The sequence below is a fragment of the Strix uralensis genome, chromosome 5, assembly GCF_047716275.1.
Source record: "Strix uralensis isolate ZFMK-TIS-50842 chromosome 5, bStrUra1, whole genome shotgun sequence".
Lineage (NCBI taxonomy): Eukaryota > Metazoa > Chordata > Aves > Strigiformes > Strigidae > Strix > Strix uralensis.
Genome location: NC_133976.1, coordinates 67,994,841 through 68,007,941, shown reverse-complemented (window position 1 = coordinate 68,007,941; position 13,101 = coordinate 67,994,841). Strand labels below are relative to the sequence as shown.

General features: G+C 37.1%; 1 protein-coding gene across 33 annotated transcripts in view; it reads left to right on the top strand.

The window, feature by feature from the left end:
• PLEKHA5 (pleckstrin homology domain containing A5) overlaps positions 1-13,101 on the top strand; it is a 168,977-nt gene that overhangs the window by 85,097 nt on the left and 70,779 nt on the right. The window lies entirely within an intron of this gene.

Here is a 13,101-nt window from a genome sequence, read left to right as displayed (position 1 = left end):
ACCTGCCCTTAAGCAGAAGATGTGGATCTGCACACAGATAGCAGCTTGTCTCAGTTGTTCGGGTGAGCCAGGCATATGCACTTCAAATTCAACAGCCATGTATTTACCTGCCTTACGGTGGCACTGAAGCTGGAGCCTCTGCTGCTTCTATTCCAGTTGCAGGTTGTGGGCTGTATTTTGTATGCAACATCAAAATACTTCAGTGTTACAGCTGCCCCTGCATTATATTAGTTTCAGTAGTCTGTGGAAGATGTGTGAGTGTGTGCATTTCACATCAGAAAATTCTAGCTGTTGGGCTTAAAATGCAAGAAGTCATCACCGATGCTGTTAGCATTTTATTACTCAATCTGTGAGGGAGCAGCCTACCAGAGTTGTCCAAAGATGGCTTGCATGTAGACTTTGAATGGCATGCCACAATTCGAGCAGCTTGGAGTCTCACAACAGCTTGAAAAAAAACACCTGTGAAGAAAGCAGCTCCCAGCTTCTGGCTCTCACCAAGGTATGAATTTAACACACAAAAATGCTGGCAAGGTCATCAGAGGCATCATGTCTGTTCAAGAGGAGGTATTGTCCTGCAGTTTTTTTCTACTGCTGCAGTTAACCTATGATTGTAATTGAAAGAGACAACCTGGTGTGCCATTTTCTGAAGGGGTATGTGTTGCTGGGTCAGCAATAGTTTGTAATAAAGATTGTTATTTCAGTTGTATTGTGGGATAAGGATACAGTTGTGAGGGTCAGGATGTAAAACTAAGAGGCTGAATTATATTTTTTTGCTGTGTATGTTTCCTGCTTAGCTGTCAAATATGCTGACAGTTCATTTTGTAAATAAACTGTAGTTGTTCCTTTGCATTTATGAAAGAAATGGATAATGCAGAACAATCTGTGTAGGTGTTGAAACTGAAGATGTGAAAATACAAGGGGTGGCAGCCAAGAAATACTTCTGTCAAATGAAAATTTCCAAACTTCTAGAGCCAATGGTTGGATTATACGACACCAGCAGGCATCAAAGTGATTGACAAACTACATACAAGCACCAGGTGGTAGATGTAAACTCTTGATCGGATGAGGTGCTAAAATTTCATCTGGTAAATTGAATAATGATATAATGATACAGTCTACTACCTAAATGACCTTGTTCTTATGGTACTTATTTTGGCCAATTTACCTTTTAAAATACCTGACTGTATACATTAAACCACATTCTAAAAAGTAAATCTTTTTTTCAATGTAGTGCAGCCATTTTCTAAAAGAAAATACCTTGAATAGTTCATGTGTGTTTACCCATCACACAGAATTTTTACTTTATTTAAAAAGGCCAAATTGCTTTAATCTACAGAGAAAACGTATTGCAGTTACTCGTCATCTGTTCCGCTTCCTTACCTAATAATGAGCAGCAGTGTTGCTGAAGTTGTCATAAATTGTTGCTGCTACTTCAGCAGTCTGTCTAAGTCGTGGTGTTCGTTTATTTTATAAGAAGCTTAGCACTGACATGGAAAAAAGTAGTTAAAACACTATGTAAAGGAAATAGTACTTAATCTTGTGTTCAGGTTGACTTGTTTTTTGCTATTTGTAGGTAGGCTGGTTCTAAAATCAATGGATTTTATCATAATTTTTACTATGAATAATCTTTATATGGAGGTATCCTTTTAACTGCTTTTTCTTAGTATTCTTTTTTTAACTAAGTTGGCATTTTTGAGATCATTTGGGGAAAGATGTTTGAACGATGTAAAAGATTCTACACAGCTAGGAATCTTAAGTATCAGACAGCAACATTTGATAACACTACCATAATGTTACTAATTTTTTCTGCATGCATTCTGAATTAACAGACAGATATTCCAGTATCTGGGGCTCCTGCCGGTTGTGACGATGTATATAATAAGAGATCAAGAGAAATCAAACCAAAACTGTATTTGAAAGAAGGTTCAATTTTCTTTGCAATTTTTGATACGTATCTGACTAATCACCTGTTACGTAACCTTGGACATTTTCCTTTAGACCACTGCCTCTAAATGCTCCCACTTTTCAATTTTGTGCCTGGCAACAGAGGGAGGGTGCCAGTCTCCAGTTCCCAGCTGTAATTTGGCTCTGCCTGTTTCTGTGCCGTATTTCTCAGCCCTTTCCTTGTTGCATAAAACTGTGGGCTTCCATTGGTTTTTGATCATATGCATCAAAGCAAGGAATTAATGCTGTAAACTAATAGCATTAAACAGCATGGAAGATTCAATGCTGTAAAGGGCTGGTTTTGCTAATTGCTAACAGGTATTCTTAGCACCAACAATTAGATGTAGACAGTCACTGAACTCTGACAATTAGAGTTAAGCTTGCCATAGGAGCATAAGAGCTGTTGCCATAGATCAGAGGTGGATCCATCTGGCCTGACATTGTCTCCCTGGTAAGGACTTGTGCCCATGTTTAAAGTGAAGGTGTGAGAGGAATTAACACCATGTTGAAGTGTGATACTCTCCATTATTTTTTGTGGATAGTGGTGATTTTTCTGAAAAGCAGTATTTGCTGAAGTGTTGGAGGCATGCCTGATTTTTAGAAATACTTGAAGCTAACAAGATGAATAGTAGGGAATGATGAATTTAAAACCAGAGAAAAGAGAGGAAATGTGGCCTTTCTGCAATTAGATCAGTTCTCAAGGTTTCCCACAAGCTTGACTGACATCCACACCTCTATATTAAAATATGTTATATCTCCACCAGGATCTTTAATCTCAAATATGAGCAAATGAACAGTAAGTGTAAACATGAAAGTTAAGTGTGGACGTTTCAAGAAAACAATGTAGTTTTTTGAAAGGATGCGAGTGTGCAGAGAAAATACTGAGATAAGTTCTGATCTACTTGTGATTTTAAACAAATCCCAAACCAATTTTATTTGTTGATAATGTTTCAGTCTTTTGGAGCCTTCTAAAACAACTTGCTGCTATTCTTTTAAGGCAACAGTCTTATTATTTTTCTGAAATAATCACCTCCTGAAGTTGAATCCAAAGGGACTGAAAGAAACAAGAGAGCTGAACGAGGCTAAGCTGTGCCCTCAGACCTTGGAGATGACAGCTGACACGTTCAGCGTTCCAGTTCAGTGCCATGCTTTATACTCCGTGTGTCTCTGTACTTGAACTTTACGTCATATGCAGTGAATATTTTTAATAGAGTTTGTACTCTTTTGTCAGAGATGAATGCAGGCCTGCACATGGTGTAAGCTTCAATTAATTATCCTCTGGGGTCTGGTGCACATATTTGCATCTGCTCTACCAGTGGACCACCAAGATTATTCAATTAAATCCTTAAAATGGCTTTAAGAAAGCCGATGATTAAGTGTTAGTGATGACTGTTCATTGATAAAATAATGATTTTTATAAATTTCAGTGTCTACCGTTATTTCTTGCAAAATAGGATCTACTGTGAGGGAAAGCCCGAAATACAGGATGCATCTGAATTGGTACCACAAATAAAACAGTTACACAAGTGGATGCTCCAACATTTCAGCTGCTTTCTTCTGTCAAATTGTAAAGAAATATGTCTAAGCATTTTCCAGGTGATAATGTATTTACCTTGCAGAAGCTTACCAGACAATTTTCCCCTCTCAGTGGACTGAGGAAGTGTGTAGTTACGACCTAGTATATTCTGGTATAAGTGCTTGATAAGCATGGCTTTCTTTTGTTCTACTGGGTTATTAATAGAAGTGTGTTGTTTGATAAGAATGGCTGTTTACTGGAGATGTGATTGTGGAAGTATGTCAACTCCTAAGGCATTGGGAAGGTGATCAAGAAATCATGGAAGTTATGTAGCTATCTGAAGACAGTGTTACATTGTTACACTTCCATGTAGCCTTGGCTAAGATAAAGGGGTTTGCTTCATAGACAGCTAATACTGTGATTCACATAATCTTAAAAAAAAAACCCAAAACAGAGTAATTAATTATAAATAATAGCAGATGGAAAAAGGGAAAGATATCCCTAGAAATCTGGGCAAAGGTAGAAAACTTTTAAGAGAAACAAGGTATTTAACTACTTCTGGTAATGTGTATCAAATTTTGATCCTGATGTGCTTAGCTAGATTTGCAAAGCAACACAGTGTGATTTCACCAAATGTCTCTTGAAAGTCTGCTATTGAATCTGAGGTAGTAATTTACTGAAATTATATATTTTTATGTATATTTTATATATATGGCATTTATAACTCAATAAAATTTACTTCTTTGCAGTTCTACAACGGGAGTTTAATTGAACAATTGACTTGTGCTATAACTCCTGCAATTATTCTTTAAAGGTTGTCCCTGCTGTAGTTAGTTTGAGACTAAACTAAACAAGATTCTGAATTATATGATACAAGAGTAAAAAAAGAAAATACTAAGCAAGTCATATCTTTTAACAAACCAGCAAGCAGTCTTGAGTGAAAATAACTGACAGCTGAGATCTAAGGAGACCAACAATAGAAGTGAAGTGGAATGTGAGTTTTGAGAGAATGAGAATCCACAAAATTGGGGTTATTTCAGTAAGAGGTAATTGTGTGCTATTATTGAAGAGTGGAAAGAAGGCATGATGGTGAAAGCATTGAAATCATTGCACAAAATGAGTGGAAAGTTAGGGAAGGAACTGCATAACTTTGTGGTCCTCTGGTTTGTTAACTGAGGGAGAGGGAGACACAAGGCTTCTAAGTGCTGGATATTGAAAATGGAAGAGTCATGCACTAAATGGTGAACATACATTCATAGTATGGTATATATCCTTGTCTACACCTTAAGTAAACAAACAAACAAACAAAAAACCCAAAACAACATCCAAACCCCACACAATATGGTGAAAACTGTGATGAAAAGAAATTTGATACATATTGTATGTGGGGCAAAACAGATCATTAGTAAAAGAACTATAAATAGGGTGCAACTATAGAAATTATACCTAGATTTTGTGAAGGGAAATTGCTGACTGTTCTGAAATGCTTATTCTGTATCAGAGAATGCTTCGAACTGGTTGAAAAAAATGAGGTGTGTAAGCGCTTGTAGGATTCATTGTTGCTGTTAGCAAATGCATAACTGTTTGAACGAAACCCAAAGTTTGTGGGTTTTTTTTTTTTTCTGTGTTCTTTGAATCCATTGAGATCACTTTTGAACGTAGTGGAGAAGGGGCTGGATTGAGTGACAGGACAGTCAAGGTTGTCAGTGCTTGAGAGGTGCAGAGAAGGGACAGTGATGCAGGCTCTTCAAGCCAAATGGAAATTAAGGCATTTCAGCACAGCTTTGATGTTTTTCAGGGTATGCTAATTGGAGACGTCTTGAGCTCTTGAAACCATGTGAGCTTGCAGAGAAGTCTGACCCAAGTCAGACTTCAGTTGCAAATAACTTTTGACAGCAAGGCTGGTTTTTTGCATAGACCATATATTAATGTATTTTAAAATAAATATACATATATGTATATTATATATATATACACATATTAAGCTGTTTAATTTATCTGCATTCACTATTCTTGTAGTTATCTTTAGCAATTCTGTTTCAAAACCTAATTATTGAAAAACATGTAAAAATTGGTAAAAGGAACTGTTATTAGAGTAAGTTTCTCTTGCAAAATGTCTCTAGATTTCTTACAGTGAAATGGAGGCATAACTCAAAATTGCCTTTTGAGTTTGTACTTCTGTTTCTAACACTTGCTCAACAGCACATTTCACTTAGACTTCTAACACTAATAAATCACGAAGGCCAAGGCTTGCAGAACTGAGTTGGTGATATGTGTTGGAGGGAATTTTCTGTCTAGTGAGCTTTGAAAGCATTTAAAGTTGGTATGCAGCTATCAAAGCATTTGCTAAAAGTTTTTACTGAAATTGCTAGTTAGTGTTGTGGAGGGTCACTAAGACAACTGAATTCTCTCTAGTTTGTTCTGGGTAGTGTGGTATAATTGTCATCATGCAGTTACACAACCTAAGGGCATTTGTCCTTTGTAAATTCAAGTCAGGTTTGTTTCTGGTTCTGAAAACCTTTAACATCATATGTATAAGAAAATATCAATTAATGGTTCCTAATTAACTCATCATAATGAAATGCAGCAATTTATTAGTCTGCTAATCTGAGTGGTCTAGCTTCAACAGCAAAGAGTGCTTGTTCTTTGTATCAGAACAGCTGTTGACTGTGGCTTTTTGTTGCCCTCTCCACAAGTTATCTTTTACGTTTTCCATCCTCTCTACCTCTTCAGGAGAGGCTGCAGTGTCTCTCCAACACTGGGGAAGCAAGCTTTTGGGCAGCATTAGCTGGTCAGTCATCTGCTGTCAGTCTTCAACAGGAAGAGACAGTAGCAGCCAGATTGGAGCATCCAGTGCTGCTTCTGGTCCACAAGCCACCTGCTAAACCATGCTACTTCAAATCCCATTTTTCTTTAGAAAACAGATTGTGGGTTTTCACTGCAGAATTGTTATGTTACTCTAGTTCTTGGAAGTTTTCCAGGTAGTTAACCATTAAGGGATGCTTGGATTTCAGCTATCAAATCTGAGGTTTGCAGATAGTTCTACCTTCTAACACCTACCTCTCTTTTCTCAAACAACAAATGATGTATTAGTCATTTTTACTACAGACTAATACTTATAGAATTGAAAATTTTCGTCTGCAGTGCTGTTATCAAGATTCTGTATTAGACAGTGTGGCCAGGGCTTAAAATGAATGTAGTGAAATGTTATATAAATTGATGACACATGGCAAGTATATCTAGTAAATTGCCACACTGTTTAAAGGTGTGTGGCTTTTGTGGCCTTTACCAAGTCTCAGTATCTTACAAATTCCCAAATATGTTATCTGTACAGTGAAAGACACCCTACCACATAGTTTTGGGAAAACTGAAAGCAGTAACACTTTCTTTTTCTGAAAATACAGTTCTTGATTAGGTAGAACAGTTACTTATTCAAAGCTTCTCAATCTGTAATACAGTATATGCTATTTTAGAAAGTATTTCATCCTAGCATTTTGAAAAAGTTTTTAGTATTTGCGCTTAATTACATAAACTTGGTTTTACATTGGAAGTATGTCATGAGAGCATGTTAATCTTATCTGCTCAAGTGAGAAAAGGCTTTGTTTTTACATAAATGTTTTCATTGGAATATAAATCTGGGTTTAGAATGGTCCCACTGAAAGAAAGGTTTACAATTTCACGGCAGTAGTGCTTAATTTCTGGAAAATAAATATCAATAATAAATGGAAATCTGGAGTACAGTCAGTTGTGTATAAATGTCCAGGTGCTTTTTCGTTACAGCAGCATCCAGGATACCAAAACTCCCATAACTGTAAATAAGGAGGGCTTAAAAGGAAAGTCTACATAATTGACACGTTGCCTGAAAAAATACACTCATAGTAGACCAAAACATGGTGGCAGCAGCAACTATAGTTTAGGTGTTGAATTGTCTGCCAAGAGAGTTAGTAGAATTTTGTATTCACCTTCCCAAGTGTGTGCACACACAAAGGATTATAAACACTTTGTCCTTGCTGCATATGTGATGTTATACAGGTCTGTCAGCACTTTGCTTTGAAACTTGCTGTCTCTTTACACCCTCTATTTTGTTCAGACTCCCTGATGTTAAGTTACCATACTCATGATTTTCAGTGCAGCCTGGTTTCCAAAGCCGTTGTTTAAAAAGCTTAATTGAAAAAAGGCTCGTAATTCTAGGGTATGAGAGCACTGACAAAAAAGTGCTTGCATTTGCTATTTACTGTGCACTGTGGCATTACAGATTTAGTAAAATAGAAGAGTTGGTACAGCCACAGACCACATCCTTGCTAAGTTGTGTAGGGACTGCATTACTTAAATTTTTTCTAAATTCAGACAACTTTTTTGTTAGATAACTGTAAGTTAACTGCATTTATTTCAATTAGAAATGAGACATTCTTATACTAGGAGGCAAACACACTGGTTCATTCCCTAGTTCAGGAATGAAATGCTTCACAGAAGCAGAATAAAGCTGACCTAGGCTTGTCTTATGTTTGTCTCCAGTTGAAACTTACCTTTAAAGGACACTGCAAAAATTTAGCATTAATGTAGAGAGGATGACTTTATTGCTCTGGTAATTTTGGTCTTCTTACCTTATCTGTAATCTTTTAAAGTATTTTGTCATGAAGCAGCTATGAAAAATGCATAAAACTGCTACTCATAAATATCTCTACTCTGAGTATACTTGTGATATATAGGGATTGCATGTTTGCATAATAGAGATTAGGTTGTCAGACTGAATCTTATCTAAGACGTAGAATAAAAGTTAGGAGGCAGATACTTGGTGTAGCATTCTTCTGAAATGTGTTCTTCAGTGTTCACTTGTCAAAAGGAACAGTCTCTAAATTAAAGATATGGAGGCCTGTTGAAAGTTGTGTCCTGGTTTATGATTTTGTTCTTTCAGTGAAGTAGAACTCAGCCTTTGCTTTGATGGTCATGTTGAGAATGAGCAAATGAGAAGGCCTTGGCATTTAGGAACACAAAAATAAAGTCTACAAGAAAGGGCATGAGAGAAGCTTTGAAGTGGCATCAAGTTTTAATTTTAGTGGGGAAAAAACAGATGTGTCTTTGGGAATTCTGTCCCAGCTCATTTTTTTTTGAGAGGACAGGGAACTCAACCAAATCACACAATGGAGAGACCCCAAACCAACTGTCCCCACCCTAGTACTTTGATCTTTCTTGCCACTTCTGAGTGAACTGCTCTGTTCCAGAGGAAAGATGGTCTAACCCTTCATTTTTAATTGTGTACATCCTCCTGAACAACTGGATTACATCTCTCTCTTTTTTTCCATTCCAACTGCTATTACCTGAGTTTATTTCCTATTGAAAAAATCCTGGTACTGTTAAAGATAATAGCAATTTCAAAGTGGCAAAAATGGACAGAATTTTGAATTTGCTGATTTTGGGGTGGTGTGCGTTAGAACAAAATATTAGTACACAGCATTTTTGGGTCAGCAGTCCTGAAAAACACAAGGTAGAATGAAAGCTATCAATCCTGCTTGTGTAGGACTTCTGTTGGCAAGTGCTGCTGCTGGAATTACACATTCTGTTGCTACCTACAAATAGAATAATATATTTGAATGATGTATTTGAGGGCTTGGATCACATTTGGCCATCAGAAAGGTTGCTGTTGACTGTACATTTAGTGAGTAGATTAAACCTACAAGGTTTTTTGAACATGTCTAGAAAATAAGTAAAATAATCCTGCCTTCTAAAGAGATTAAGGGTCTCAGGGGATGGAAAGGAGAAAGAGGAGTAGATAAGAAGGCAAATAACATGATTGAAATTCAAGGTTACTGTCAACTTCTAACCTGAACAAGATAAATCCTTTTGCTCTGAGGGCTGGTCCATGTGCCAAAGCTTGCAGTGTTCAGAGGAAAGGACTGGGAAGGAAAACTTTAAAAATTCTATAGAAAATAGGTCAAGTTAAGTTGGTGCTGGTATCCGTTGTCTTTCACTGAGATAGCTAAAAATGGAACTTGTCCCTGCATGAGCTGTTTTGGTGTGGTTAGGGTTTTGTGTCGTGGGGGGGTTTTATGTATTTATTGTTGGTTTGTTTTAGTTTGGTTTTGAACCTTTTATAGCAGGTCATTGTCCCAGGTCACTACTGGAATCAAGAACAGAATATTATCTTGATACATGCAAGAACTGTGCTTTATTTTTCAGTGAAATGCTTATCTCTCATGTGTCAAATGCTTATCTCATCAGCTGTGTCAATTTCTGAAGTCCAACACATCTCAGTAGCAAATATTAATGAGGAATAGTTTGTGCCACATACTGAGTCTGGAGAGTATGTTTATGAATGCTAATAAAATATGCAGGGGATTTTTACCATCTTTGGCTCTAGTGTTTAGCATGCCATTAATACAACCTAACTAAGGATGCTAAAATAGTAAGGGTCAGTTATATCCTTCAGTATAAGTGCAACACTGTGAGTATAGTTACCCTGTGTTCTCAAAACACATTGATATGAAAAATTGATTAGGGAGAGAATGAAGAGGAGTGTTGTTTCCATATATCTCTTGGAGGCTGTATCTCTGCATAAGCAAAAAATTAACACACTAGCTTCTAGCTGCTTGTGTCAAAGTGAATCACTCTTTACCACATAATAAAACTACAGACACATAAATATGCAGAGCTGAAACTCTGAATTACATTCTGGAGTTTGTATAAAATTGAAATTAGAGTTCTCAGTAAAAAAAAAAAAAACAACAATTGTTGCTTTGTTTCCCCTGAGATTTATTGATGAGATATATGTTACTATAGTATAAAATATGAAATGCTCAGTGTGTGTGTGTGGACCCAGACATTCATGGTCAACTGAACAACTAAATTGGATATTGAATATTGTGAACATCAAATTGTAGCTTGGTTTTAATGAAACTCTCTGTATTCTGCAAGATCGAGTTTAAAACAAATGCCTTAACCTGCTGTTATGTGGGAGGATTATGACAATAATTATCAAGCTACTCTATGCCTTACGCAAGTATTTTGAGGAGCCTTGTCAAAATACCAGCTAAATTCATGCCAAAAATGCAATAATTCAGATGAGTAATGAAAGTTTTCAAATGGAAGTATTTAAAATCTATTCATCCAGTTAGACATATTTACAGTCGACACACTTCTTAGTTGTACAAGCTGAATTTCCAGTGTTCACTCGTGAGATTCCACTTGCATCTAAGCTGAAGAGAAAGAAAAGGTTATTCTTTCTTTGCCTCACCATTTTAGAAGGAAGTGATTATGAAGGTTCTCAAATGCTCAGAAGAAAGTATTGCATATCCCACAGGAGAGTGTTTCATGTCTATGATTTTTTTTTTTTTCCTTTTTTATGTAGTGTCAGCTATACCTCTGTACATCTCAACGTCAGTGTGAGTAGTAAGGAAGACTGTATTTTGTTCAAAAACATTTTGATATTTTTGAATACTGACTTGGTATATGACTCAAGCCTGAAACAAAATATTCTTGAATAGGTTTGTGTCAGTGCTTCCTCTCCCCTCTCTCTCCTTTTCCTTCTCCTTCCTACTTTTCCTCCTGGTTTTGTATGACCTCCCCTTTACAGTCTTTGAGTGTGGCCACCACCTCTCTCAGCACGAGGCAGGTGCACTCATACAAAACATGGGATATGCCTCCTTTGTAGTGGTCCTGAGTATTGATGGTCCTTGAGCAGAAGTCCTGATCCGTTTGTTTCTACATTTCAGATGTGAGCTGATAATCCAGCTTTCAAGGCTTAACATAAACAAGATGGCAACATTTTGGCAAGGCTTGTGGAGTGACAGCTCATCTCTGTAACTTTTTTTTTTTTCAGTTTGGTGTGAGAGTTTCTGAAATGTCAGAGGGAACAAAAAGAAAGTTTTTGGAAGTGAAGAAAAAGAGGAAGCACAAAAAAACCCGGATGCTTCCTCAGGACTGTTTTGAATTTTAATTCTCTTCAATCTGGGACATTTTCACTTGAAAGGCATTGTAGGACCATGGCAATTAGGAATGGCACAGACATGCTCAGGTGGTCTCTTTTCTGTCCCCTCATTGTAATGGAAGCATTTCCGCAACAGAAGCTTCTTTAGAAGCTAAACTTAGAATGCTGCTGAATTTAGGGTGAAGATAAAATACCAGTGTTTGCTAGCTCATTAGATAAGCTCCATAAAGTGTCTGTCTCTTTAGGTATTAGTAGGTTTCTAAAATCCCAGTAAAGAAAGTGGAAAGAATTGGGCTATCTTTCTAATCTTGTGCTTCAGGTTTATGCAGATTTATCCAACTATCCATTGACCATGAAAGTAGTGTGAATATTTTATTAGGCTTTTGTTTGAAGGTAACCTTTAATTAGTAATGCTTCATAATTGCAAAATGTTATGATCCAAAGGAATTTTCAAGAAACCTGGGGAATGTTAAGGTGGTCTTGTTAAGTCTAGGTTGTATTAAGAAGCAGGAAGGGTAGAGAGCGTAACATTTGTGAGATGAGCTGTGCTTCATAATTTTGAAAGCCAAGAAGGTTAAATAAATAGGCAATAAAGAAGTAGGTGTTAAGGATAAAGTGCCATTCAAAGCTTTTGTTGTTCTGCACCTCTTCTATCTTGCAACTAAAACACTTTTTTTTTGTGCAGGTTTGTTCTCTGTCCCAAGAATATTTTTCAGGGCTGAACTTGTGATAAGAAAGGCGTAGTATTATATAACTGACATGAAAAAGGTTATCGTCCCATATTCTTTGCAAAAGTAAATACTATCAAATAGAATTACTTTCTTCATGATTTACAGTGCTGATTTCAGATACTGGTTTTTTTTACGTTACATACTTTTTTGGTTTTAAATATTATTTAAGTATTATTTAAGTGAGTTTGTTTCAAAGCATGTGGGTTATATCTGGATAACGCATCTGCATTATATACTCATTGCCCTTTCTTAGTCAGATTTCTGCTTGTATGCTTTTTAATCACTGAACCAGGTTTAAATTTTGCCAGTGCACCTTTCCTGCTCTTTCCTACATTTCAGGGCCAGAGAGTTTGGGGGTTTTATTGCAATTCAGCCACCCTTGCCACTTGTAGCTGCATAGTCTTGCTGCTGTGCCAGCTGGAAGCTCCATGCTCTTGGGTGTGCTTGTAGCATAACTGGGGCAGGGAACCTGCCACTTGAATGGGGGCTGGGGGTAGAAAAGCCCCAGTCTGCAGCAGGCACAAGTTATAACTGTCAGCTGATTGACATATCTGGTAGGGAGTAAAGGCAATTCCTCCCCTTCTCTTCCTTCCCCTCTAGGGCAGGAGGGCTCAAGTCAAAAAATTTCCTTCTTGAGTGGCAGCAGCTGATAGTTGTTGAATTTTGGCAATTTCTTCTAAATTGTGGGAGCTGCTGTGGTCTAGCAACACCTGCAGTTCAGGGGAATGAGATACTGCAAAGTGAGCATTTTGCGCTGCTGAGGGTGAAGCCCTCAACTGTCAGGCTCCCTGCCACTTGAAGGTACTCCCAAGATCGCTGCAGGGGGGTAGCATTCTGAATTAAAAAATCATCAGCAAAAGTAGAACTGTGATTGCAACGCATCACTCTTGTTCCAATCAGTGAATATTTATCTGTGTTACTGGAAAATTTTAAACTAGTAACTTCATGTTCTAAGCTAGAAGACAATTGCTTTTATGGTAGTGATA